This window comes from Bos taurus, chromosome 19 (assembly GCF_002263795.3).
Source record: "Bos taurus isolate L1 Dominette 01449 registration number 42190680 breed Hereford chromosome 19, ARS-UCD2.0, whole genome shotgun sequence".
NCBI lineage: Eukaryota > Metazoa > Chordata > Mammalia > Artiodactyla > Bovidae > Bos > Bos taurus.
Genome location: NC_037346.1, coordinates 22,253,976 through 22,265,726, shown reverse-complemented (window position 1 = coordinate 22,265,726; position 11,751 = coordinate 22,253,976). Strand labels below are relative to the sequence as shown.

At 51.3% G+C, this 11,751-nt stretch overlaps 1 non-coding gene across 1 annotated transcript; it reads right to left on the bottom strand.

The window, feature by feature from the left end:
- Positions 1-11,675: 11,675 nt before the first annotated feature.
- On the bottom strand, positions 11,676-11,751 carry MIR2336 (microRNA mir-2336). The gene has a single exon (NR_030851.1). It is a non-coding gene; the product is annotated as a microRNA mir-2336 (primary transcript).

The window sequence follows — 11,751 nt, the reverse complement described above, 5'->3', positions numbered from 1 at the left end:
GGGTCCGCCGGCCGCCGCGCTCCCGGACCCGCCCCCCGCCCCGCCCCACCCCGCCTCGCCCGGGCCCGACCCGCCCGCGGTGGCTGAGCCGCCAGGCCGGGCGCCAGGGGCCGCTGCGCTCCTGCCGTGCGCCGCCCGCACTGCCCTCCGCCTGGCCGCTCAGCCCGCCGCGAGCGGCCGATCTCAGGCTCCGGGGGCGCCGGCCCGGGACCCCTGCCCCACCCGGCCGTCCGCCCCGCCGCAGGCGGACACAACACCCCGCTCGCACCGGGCCCACGGGCGCCTTGTCCCTTCGGCCTGGGCCAGCCGGGCCGACGGACGCTAGAATCTCGAGCCCTAGGCGTCGAGGGGAAGGCAGACTAGAGCCCCGGCTCGCAGAGGCCTGGGGAGCCGGCCGAACCCAGCGAGCAAACAACTGGAAATTATTAATAGTTAATGCACTTCGTATGGTTCCAGCCGCCTCTTGGCTCAGCCGGGCGGCCTCTCAGGCTATCTCTGGCTCTCATTTCTGCCCCGGGGGGAAAAGAGCGCCTACTCCGTTTATCCTCAAGGGGACTCGGGGTGGGCGGGGGAACGCATCACGCCCCGGCCTGGGTGCTCAGCGGAACAGGTCGTGGCCACAGCGGGCAGGGAAATTCAGCGTGGGTGCAGAGTGGCCCTCGAACCAGATGAGAGGCTCAATCAGCTCTCCATCAGAGAGAAGATCTGTCTGAAGGGCTCTCTCCCTGGGGCCGGGCGGGGCGGGGACGGGGTGGTGGTCTCAGTCCTTCCTCGTTAGTTTGACAGAGAAGCCCTACCTGAGTGGGAACTCATTGCAACAGCTGCCCAACTGTAGAACTGGGCTGTTCTCATATCTAAAAGCACTAGAAAATTCGAGTACTGTTTCTCAGAGACCACCCCGAATATTGGGAAGTACAGGAAGTCCCCCACCACCACCACCACCAGCCACCCTCCCCTGAGGGTTTTTGATGGGTGCTCAGCCTCAAGGTGGAGCTAGGAGCAGACCTAGCTGGCAGGGGCCAGCTCTGGAGAGGAGCAATGCCCAGGGCTAGGGACTTCCCTGGCTCCATGAGAGGTGGGCGCCGTGCACAGCCCTCCACGGCAGCTCAGTCTGTGTCCTTGCAAAAGCAGACAGAGGATCCTTGTCCTGCTTGGGACCTGGAGAAGTCCGAGTTCAGAGCAGGCAGATGTTTGTGATCTGCTGGAAATGGTTCAACCCTCCTATTCTCTTCACCCATCACTTTCAGGTCAGGAAACAGAGAAGGAACTTGATTTGCCCCAAGGCACACAGCTGGTACAAGGCAGCTTGCTGTGACCTGGAAGCCCAGGATCAGCCCTTCCGCAGAGAACAAAACCTGGTGCATGCCTGAGAGCTGGGAGGTTCGTTTAGGACCTGTGGGAATAGATTACAAAGTCAAGGGTCAATGGTTTGTGCCAGGATATACTGTAAGTAGTGGGTCTTGGAGGTTGGGCCAACTGTGTGGCTACACTTCTCTACTCCTGTTGACCTCACCGTCTGCATATCCCAGGCTGCTGCCCAACCTGGGGCATCACAGGAGGAATCTAAGACCTTCCCGGGGGTGTGGAAAGGTGCGTTTTCTGCTGGAGTGGGAGAACTAGCACCCTAGAGGGAGTTTGTCCACCAGTGTGCCCAGGTGTTAATAGATCCTGAGAACTCTTCCCTAAATCTGACCAGGTGGGAGAAAGTGTCCAGAAAGATGGCGACTGCTCCAAGTCGGTGGTGGCCTTCAAGGAAGAGGAGGATGAGACTGAGCAAGGTCAGCGTGCTCAGCCAGTGTAGCCTCTGACTCCATCAAAGCCTGAATCGTTGTGGGTTGTCTTGGGAGGGATCTCAACCTGGACCTGCTAAACCTGGAGTCTAGGGGAAGCCCCACATCACCACCTTCAGAGCGGAATTCTGAAGGGCTTAAATTACTCACATTCTTACGACGATCCAGAGACATCAAAGGTGCCAAAGTGAGGAAGGGAATGTGAAGTTGTGAGCTTCGGCGGGTCTTGGCCAGATCAGGGAGACACATTGGAGGCAACCCTTCTTCCTTGGCATTTGAATCATCAAGGAGGTGGCCCAGGATTTCACATGGGCATCTCGGCCATCAGGCTGGACCCAGGAAGCATCTGTGTCTTACATTCCAGCCTAGGAGAGTTCTATCTGATCCCCAAGACAACCTCTCCCCAACTCCAGGGGGCATCTTGGCTTTTACAGAGATCAGGACATCCTCAGGCTTCAGGACACTTGCCAAGGTGCTCCCAAAGTGTAAGATGATTGCATACCCTAGACTCCTTTCCTATAGAGCTCAGAACTGATGCACACACAGGAAACCAGAAGGGCTTGAAGAGGAATTCAGCCTGCAGACCTGACGCTGATGGAGAAGCAGAGGTGGACCTCGTGGTCCCACTACAGATTCCCCTGGACCACTCAGGTGCCCGTCTCCCAATAAGGTCCGCTGAAGTCTTCCCCTTCATGGCTCCCAGAACCCTGTTGAGCCAATTAAAAGACAGCCAGGACCCCGGGTTTGTCCTCCCCTGTCCAGACTGTCTTCAGAGAGCTCAAAGCTAAGCTGGATGTGGCTGGAAGCTGCTTGGGTGCAGAGGAGAACATGGAGGGCACAAGCCTGGCTGGGCCCAGGCCTCCTGCCTGTACCCTCATCTGCGTGAACTCACAGCAGTGCTAGTGGAGATGAGGCAGAGCAGGTCTTACAACAGGAACCATCTGAGTTCAACCTGCCCATGAGTCCCCCTGGGTGGGAGAGCAGGGAGGGAGCTTGTTTTGTAGCCTCGTGGGAGCCGTGTAGTGCAGACCCTGTGAGCTGGCTATGCTTCCTGAGCCACGAGTCCACACTGCAATCTGCTATAGTCCTCTGGAAGAGCCCCAAGCCCTGGGCTCATCACTGGCCTACATCTTATGCCAGATTATTTTCCAAAGGATATTTCTTAAACAAAACAAAGCTCTAATCAACCAGAGCGGACGGGAGAGTTAGGCAGTTTGGGATCAACATGGACACACAGCTGTATTTTAAATGGATAACCAATGGGGACCTACTGTATAGCACAAGGAACTCTGCTCAATGTTATGTGGCAGCCTGGATGGGAGGGAAGTTTGGGGGAGAATCACTTCAGTTCAGTCACTCAGTTGTGTCCGACTCTTTGTGACCCCATGAACTGCAACACACCAGGCCTCCCTGTCCTTCACCAGTTCCCAGAGCTTGCTCAAACTCATGTCCATTGAGTTGGTGACTCCATCCAACCATCTCATCCTCTGTCGTCCCCTTCTCTTCCTGCCTTCAATCTTTCCCAGCATCAGGGTCTTTTCCAATGAGTCAGTTCTTTGCATCAGGTGGCCAAAGTATTGGAGTTTCAGCTTCAGCATCAGTCCTTTCAATGAATATTCAGGACTGATTTCCTTTAGGATGGACTGGTTGGATCTCCTTGCAGTCCGAGGGACTCTCAGGAGTCTTCTCCAGCACCACAGTACATGCATATGTATGGCTGAGTCCCTTTTCTGTGCATCTGAAACTATCACAACATTGTTAATCAGCCATATTCTGACATATGATATATAGTAAAAAGTTTTTAAAAAATCTCTAACCAAAGCTTGGGAAAGACAACGGATTCCACTTTACCCACTTCTGGTCCAGTTTCAAAGACAGGCCTTCTTTTGAGAAGCATCTGGGCTACACCTAGAAATCAGGGTGAGTTTTACAGAATGACACCACGGACCCTGCTTGAAGAGTAGCCTCTTCTCAAAGCTGTCCTTTCAGAGCGGCCATCGCCCCCGCCTGGATCACACAGACCGGTGTCCTTGTAGGACTTGGCTCCTGGCCTGAGGCCTCTCCCCGCAGGGTCTGGGGAACAAAGCCAAGTCACAGTGAATGCCAGTCCTGCATTTTCCCTTTTTCTCCACCAAAGTAAGCTAATGCCCGAATGGGAGTTGAGTCAGACAAGAGTGGGACCCCCACAACGGCTGCTGCTTATTGTTTTTGGAACAGCTTGTCTTCAGTAAACCCAGCCAGACAGCAGATTAAAAAACACTGCCGGCTCCAGCATGCTGGCACATGCTTCGGGGCCCAGGCACCTTGCAGGCCCAGCCCCCTGGGTCTCTGGGCTCCAGGATTCACACTGCAGTGGCTTTGCCCTAGTACTGAACTAGGTCTCCTCTTGCCTTTATATGTACCCGTGTCAACCAAAATGCTTAAAAAAATAGGACTTTATTTTGTTTCCTTATTTTAAGATTAAGGTTTGGGGGGACTTCCCTGGTGGTCCAGTGGTTAAGACTTTACACTTCCACTTCAGGAGGCATGGGTTCTATCCCTGGTCAGGGAAGTTCTGCCTGCAGTCAAAAAAAAAAAAAAGTCTACAAATAATAAAGAACATTAAAAAAAAAATTTAAGGTTACTGGTTTCAGAGAGCATCGACAGGGACCTGCCATACTCATTAAAGAAAGGAACTGAATTAAAAAGATGTACTGACACAGCCTAAATCCATAGGCATCTGTGCGCACACATTGCTAAGGTTGGTCATACCTCTGTGCCCCTGGGACTCACAGAGGTGCCCTGAACCACACAGAGGTCAAGCGTGCCAGAGCTTGGCAATCGCACAGAGAAGTGTGCCTGCGGAAACAGGCTGGCTCCTTTTCTGACCTCTCACCTGTGAGACCACCGGGTCAGGTGGGTAGGTGGTGTCTGGCCCAGCCCACGTGGCAGTGCTCACCCAGACAACCGAATGCAGCTTGGGGCGGAGTCAGGCTGGTGACCCCTGAGTGGGGGACCTGGGGACCCCAGTCAAATACAGGCTCCAGCCTCGAGGCCTCCTATTTGTAAGCTGAGAGCTATTCTCCCAAATGCTCCCTAGTTACACAGAAAAAGGGCTGTGGCCTCTGCAAAATAAAACCCAGATGGGATTAAAAAAAAAAAAAACACCTCAGATGGAATTTTGAAAAGAGCTGGGGCACATGGACTTGTTGGAACGGCATCAGTACACTTGCACTCTTGGCTCTGTTCTGCTTATTCACACCGGACAAGGACTCGCAGCCCAGAAAAACAGCCCCTCGTTGAGCCACTGAAGTTAAGACCCTTGGTTCCTCGGCTGAAGGGTGCTATAGACGGGCGTACAGGCCACAAATGGCCGGTCTGCTCGGCCACTCTCCAAAGGCAGCCTCCAGACTCTGGGGTGTTCAGGACCTCTGGGGGATTAGGGTCTGCAGGGCTGCGTGGGGAAGGATGGTGAGTGGGAGCCCTGGGGAGGGGGTGCAATTGGCTCCGCTGTCCTCCCCTGAGCTGGTGCCCCTAAGCGCATTCCTCTTCACCCCCTAGATTCAAAGCAGAATACACAGCCACGAAGGCAGCTGTGGTTTGCAGCTCTGTACTGCTGGGAACTCCTGAGACTCACCGAAGGCTGTTACATGCCTTTGAAGAAATGTTTTTCAGTTTTGAGTCTCTACTGAAAATTCGCCAGGGGTAAAGAAAGAACTTGAGGTGAGCGGAGAAGCACCAAAGAAAAATTCCATGCATTTCGTGTTTTCCAGGTTGTATCAGCTGATGATTAACTGGAATTTTATCGACTCTTGCCTTGTACTTCTTCTGCAGGATGACTCCAACCAGTAACAAGCCTTTCTGGAAATCTCTGAAGGTGTCTCTCATATGCTGCTAAATAAATCTTGTCATACACACAGGACGCCTGCTATTAATTTTCTTTTTCTTTTCTCGAACCCACTGCCCCAGCCTCTGGTTCTGCTAAGTTGGGTGACAGTGCCCTCCAACAGGACCACCATCAGCTCCACCAGGCATTCAGAGGCTGTGGCCAAGCCGTCACCGCTGTGGGTAACAAAGCCCTGGGCCATGCTGCGAACGCTGGTGGTGGGGGAGGGCTCTGTGGCCCTGAGGTGAGCTGTGCTGTGATCTGCAGCTAAGTGCCTCCCGCTCCTTCTAGTTATGTTTATAGGGTGGTCCTGATACAGTACAGCTTCCTTTATGCCTGGCTCCTGCCCTAGGTCTCAGCTTGAACCATGCAGGGGCTGCACCGAGACAAATAGTAAAATAAGCCAGCAAAAAACCACACTTTGGATCCAGATCTCTCTCCCCTGAGCTTGGCTTACCCTTCTGGCCCCTTCTCTTCGGATTTCTCTAAAAGACTCCCTGGTTCCACATGCAAAGAGAGCGTCTGGACCTGAGAATGATGGGGCTACTCGACTTCAGTCCCAGCCAACGCCCTGCCCCACCAGATGCCCATCAAACATGACCTGACCCCCCTCTCAACACCTTGCTTTTCAAAGACTGAAAGGTTAGACTCTGTTACTTCCAGGGAGTCCTTTTTTAGTATCAAGCCTATCTGCCATCTGAGAAAGGACCTTCTGCTGTTAGTTGGCTGTGTTAGAAGCAGAAGTCTCTAGAATGTCAGGCATTAACATCTTATAAATCCTAAGACAGGTCACAATCCCTATCAGTTCTATACACTTGTAATAAAAAGAGCGGTTAATACGAGCTTCGTGTGGGCCTTCCATCACACACGAATATTAAGGAATCTGGGCTTTGTGTTCCTCATTGGAAGATTGTTTATCAGCAGATACCCTAGTCTTGCCCCACAGAAACTGTTTTACCTCTACTCCCAAGGCTGAGAGCTCTTACCAAAATTTGCTCTGGGTAAAAGTTTTGGGGCTCTGTGTGTGCACTCCCACTAGACCCATGCATTCAACCAGCACCTGCCAAGGGCCCACTGTGTGTGAGGCAGAGTGTGGGAGCACAAGGAGAGCTTCACCAGCTTGGGGGAGAGAGGGAGGGGAGGCTTGGGGGACGAAGTCTGCAGGGAGTGATACAGAAGCATCATATAAGGAACAGGCAGGCAAAGAAGGAAGGAGACGAGCAGCAAAGGCCTGTCGTGAGGTCTCTGAGGACCTGGACATCTTTCTCCCTGGCTTCAATTCACTGAGTGGAGATTACTGCGGACTTGACAAGGGCCCCAAGTTCAATCCCTTCTGGAGTCAATTAGCTCCAATCCTGGACATGCATCCTGTAAAGATGTCACACCGGTGACAAAGGGAAGTGAGAGTTAGGGTGGCTTGTTTAGTCCAGCTGTGCTCCTGGCTGGAAGTGCGTGTCAAAGACACAGCAACAAGCTGTTCCTTCTCCTTCGGCACTTGTCATGGATATTGTTTTGTGATGATACCCTGGCGTATAGAAGGCGAACGCTCTGTGCTCAGTTTAGTGCCTAAGACCCCAGTTTCTCTCAAGCCTGGAAAAGTGTCTTGCTCACAGTATGGTTCTTATCTTCTGGGAAATGACTAGTAGCTCTTGGGTAATTACTACTCTCTCTCTTCCCCTTTGCCTGGTGGCATCTGGGGAGGCTTTCATAACATCATAGCAGGAAGGATGGGGTTGCCGGTGGTGAGAGTCTGGTTCACGGTTATCTTTCTACCTCTCTGGCTTCTACTGAGGAGAAATTGGTTCTGCTTGGCCATGGACTGTCACCCCTCCTTTTCGTGTTCATGAATCTACACCCTAGGTGTCCCAGCCTGAAGTCTCTTCCAGCCAGCTGGCCTTTCATTACTGCTGAGGGCTCAGGAGTTTGGAAGCCATCACCACCCCACCATGATGGGGCGTGAGAGACTCTAAGATGTGTTGCCCTTGGGTCCTCTGGCTGGACAACACTCTCAGACATTATTTCTCCTCCTCAGGTGTCATCAAATACTTACGTCTCTACAGGGACTGCAGTCTCCCAGGTTAATAGCTGGAAGCCAGGCAAGGGCCTCTACATCAGGATTTCCCTCAAACTTAGGGGGGGTTTCTCTTATCCTGGGGCTCAGTCCAGAGTGGTGAGGTTCTAGATTTCTTCTCCAGGATCTTTTAGCCTTGAAACCAAGTCATATCCCTTTAGTTTGTCCTTTCCTACCCCCCACTTCTTTGTTTTTTAAATGAAAAAAAAAAATGTTTACATCAAGATGCACTGTCCCTATGCTGATGGTGTGGACTGTATGCAAAGTCCTCCAGCATTTTGGCTCTTAAAGTGTAAAGGTCCACTTTCAGGATAAAGATCAGAAACAAAGCAAAACACCATTCCAACAATTCTTGTAACTTGTGACTTCCAAGACTTTCTCCTCCACTTGCAAAGTTTCTACAGGAGTTCAGAAAGCTAAGAATTTAAGCTATTATCTCTATAGCATCAGTGCCAGAAAACAGTGCATATAGGGAGCCCTGATGGAGCCTCAGGAAAGGGCAGCGATAAAGAATAGAAAGGACTCTCAATTGCATATCAAACTATCATCTCTGTACGTATACAAAGGATGACTGCTGCTTCCAAAAGCAAACCAACAAAGCGTGTCCTCCAGGAGCCCTGACCGGGAGGGAAGCTGCTGTGCTTTTGCTCAGTCGGCAAGTTCTCTTGCAGCAAGACCCAGCACTGGTTGGCTCACATTTGGTTTTGTGCAATGAAAACCAAAGGGGAACTCAGGCTTGCTGGGTTTCTACAGTTAGAGCTGCAACTACATCCTCTAGATCAAGAAGCAGGAAAAAACACCTAGGGCGCATGAGGACGTGGAGAAGAGATCACACACGTACACGCAGTCTATGGGAGTGTGCAGCAAAGCCGTCTTCGTAGAGGGCATTGTGGCAAGAGTTAGCAGCGCTTCAAATGTGTGTGACCTTTCGTTTTCTAAAATGGGAATTGAACAATTTTAGGACAGTAGCCTACAAAAAGGCGCGCGCTAAGCAACGATTTCGACAGATAGATTTTCACTGGTGATGTGTTTCTTATTGCCAGACAACAGAAACCTCTCTGTATACTGATAGGAGACTGGCTAAGTGAGTGATGATATATCTCAACCATAAAACACTATGTAGCCTTAAAAAGAATGAGTAGTTCTATACATGCTGAGGGAAAAGATGGCCAAGATTTCTTGTTTAGCTGTAGGAAAATATGCAAATATGGTTAATATTGTTTGCAAAGTGCCCTTCCCCCATGATATAGACATAGAAAAAGTCTGGAAGGAGGGTAGGACCTTTGATATATATATTTCTATATTGTTTAAACTTATTAACATGAAGACTCATATTGTATCCTTTAAAATAAATATTACTATTGCAATATTTTATAAGGTGAAGAAACCCAGGCTGCTTCTTTAAGCTATTATTTCTATAGCATCAGTATAGACACTGGGAGCATAGAAACACCGAGAATCATCAGGGTTAGTGGTCATGATTGAGAGGAGGCCCAGGGGAGCGAACCAGCTCCTTCTCAGACTCTCAGAGCAAAGAGGAACTTGGTGAGCCTGGCCAGGAGACCACGGAGAAGGGCTGCTCTGTGCGGAAACCCCACCTGCCAGGCCTGACAGGGACTGAGAGGCTTGATTTGCTGGGGCAATTGAGATTTTCTCTTGGTTTCCGGGACTAGTGTTTGTATAATCATTTAGAAAAATAAATTTTTTTGGATTAACTAACCATATTGGTTGACAAAGAGAGTTGTCAAGGCAGGAGGAGAAGGGGGAGATAGAGGATGAGATGGTTGGATGGCATCACTGACTCAGTGGACGTGAGATTTGAGCAAACTCTGGGAGATGAAGGACAGGAAAGCCTGGCATGCTGCAGTCCATGGGGTCACAAAGAGCTGGACATGACTTAGTGCAACTGCATAATAAAAGGGTGCCTGACTCTAAGGCCTTGAGACTGAGGAACTGGGAAGGGAAGGTGGTCCCCTTTAGAGATGGGGAATTGCAGGCAGGGAGACGAGTGGACCTGGAGATGCTCCCCAGAATTGATGGTGGGAACTGCAAGTGGAATGGGGTCAGCTGAGGCGGGTGTGGTGGACAAAGGCTAAAACTCTGAGAAACCTCAGAAGGCATAGCTGGTGTTTATGCCTGTGCTGGGCAGGAAAGTTCTCTGAAGGAGCCTGGAGTGAAAACTACGGGGGTGCCTAAGACCTTGGGGCTTGACACGGGCGGTCAAGGTTTGGAAGGAGGGAAGAGTCAGTGACGGAGACCGAGATGTTTGATGGGAGCCAGGAAAGCCAGGTGTGGAAGGAGGGAGGGGAGGAGTCCCAAGGGTGGGGAGGACTCGCCAAACCAACCGAGAGGGCAAAGAGGATGAAAGTGCAGAAAGAAGATCGTCCTTCCAGAGAAGTTTCTGGAAAGTAGTTGAGATGGATGCTGAATAAGAGGCATGCCTATAGGGGATGGAGGTGGTGGCTGTAATCTCTTGCTGGAAATGGTAACAAAGACCACAAGAGAAGTGGCATGGGGGATCTTAGGGGGTGGCAGGATAGAGGAAAGCATGATACCCCTGTTCACTTCTGCAGGCAGAATGGAAAAGAGGGCAAGCTCTGAGGAGCCTGGTGGGAGCGGGGGTGGGGCCTCCAGGGAAGGACAGCCAGGCAGAGTGCGGCAGCAAATGGAGAGTGGGTACCACATGGATGGCTTGCATGTGGCCAGTCCTCGTGCATAGTGGGGCCCAAGTTCCTGACTGGAACTCCTGAGGCCTCAGATTCCCAACTGTCACACGAGGAGATCTGGCCGAAGTTCTAAAAGCGGATAAACCTACATACCACCCAACCCTGAAGCCCATCGATCCGGCCCCAAGAGCCCCTGGTGAGGCCAGGGGAGTCCCACATGTCATCGTGTCTATACTTCAAGTCCTGAGAGGGTGGGGAAGCATCGCATGCACAGACGTGCGAGGCCTCAGGTGTGAGATCTGGGGATGTGGGCGTTTCCCGAGGAGGACAGGCTTCCTTTCAAGTGTTGCCTGAGCCCCCTCCTCCCACTTCCGGTTGCACTGCTTTCTTCTCAGAACACAGCTGCCTTGCACCACGGGTGCCTTGCTCTCTGATGTCCGACTTCTAAGGACGGCAAGGCTCAGTCCAGGTGGTGGCGTCCAGCGAGACTCAAACAGGATCTGGATGACAGTTCAGGGGTGTTGCTGAGCGGGTGGTGGACTTCAGATGAAAGGTACTCTTTTGTGTACAAAGGTGACCCCACCAAATGCCCCCTCCCCTTTGCACGGCAACCCCTGATGAGGGCCTGCAGCTTCCAAAGTGACTTCTGGGAACCTGGAATTCTTGAGATGTTTTGAGGGGCCAAGGAGCTCCACATAAAGCTTTGATTCTATCTTCCCTTTAAGAATGCATACTTGAAGCCTATTCTAATGACAAAATATTCTAAACTGTAATAACACACATCCTCAAATGTGTTACTGGTGTAAATGTTGAGATTTTACAGACACTTGGTGCATTAACCTGCCCTGTCGAGGCTGTTCTGTCTGTGTAGACCTCAGGATAAAGAGACTCACATCTGGGTAACCAGAGTATCTGGGATTGGAAGGAGAGTGAAAAACAACTGAGGGACATCCCTGGGGGTTCTAGTGGCAAAGACCCCGCCTTCCAATGCAGGGTGTGCCGGTTTGACCCCTTGTCTGGGAACAAAGATCCCACATGCTTTGTGGCCAAAAGAACCCAAAATATATAACAGAAGCACTAGTATAACAACTACAGTGAAGACTTTAAGAGAACTAACAAACAGAACCTGATACTGTTTGCAAATTGTTCGCTGGATTAAATCAAGATTTCTCTATTCTATGCAACCAAAGCAAAACACAGAAATAGACTGGATGCTGGGTAGATGCATGTAAATTGCCAGTGTGTGCTCAGTCATGGCTGACTCTGCATCCCCAGGGACGGTTAAACAGAAAGCACTTCAAAGTTACGGTTAGGGATAAATTGCCACCCATAACCTTAGCTTTGAAATGCTTTCTATTT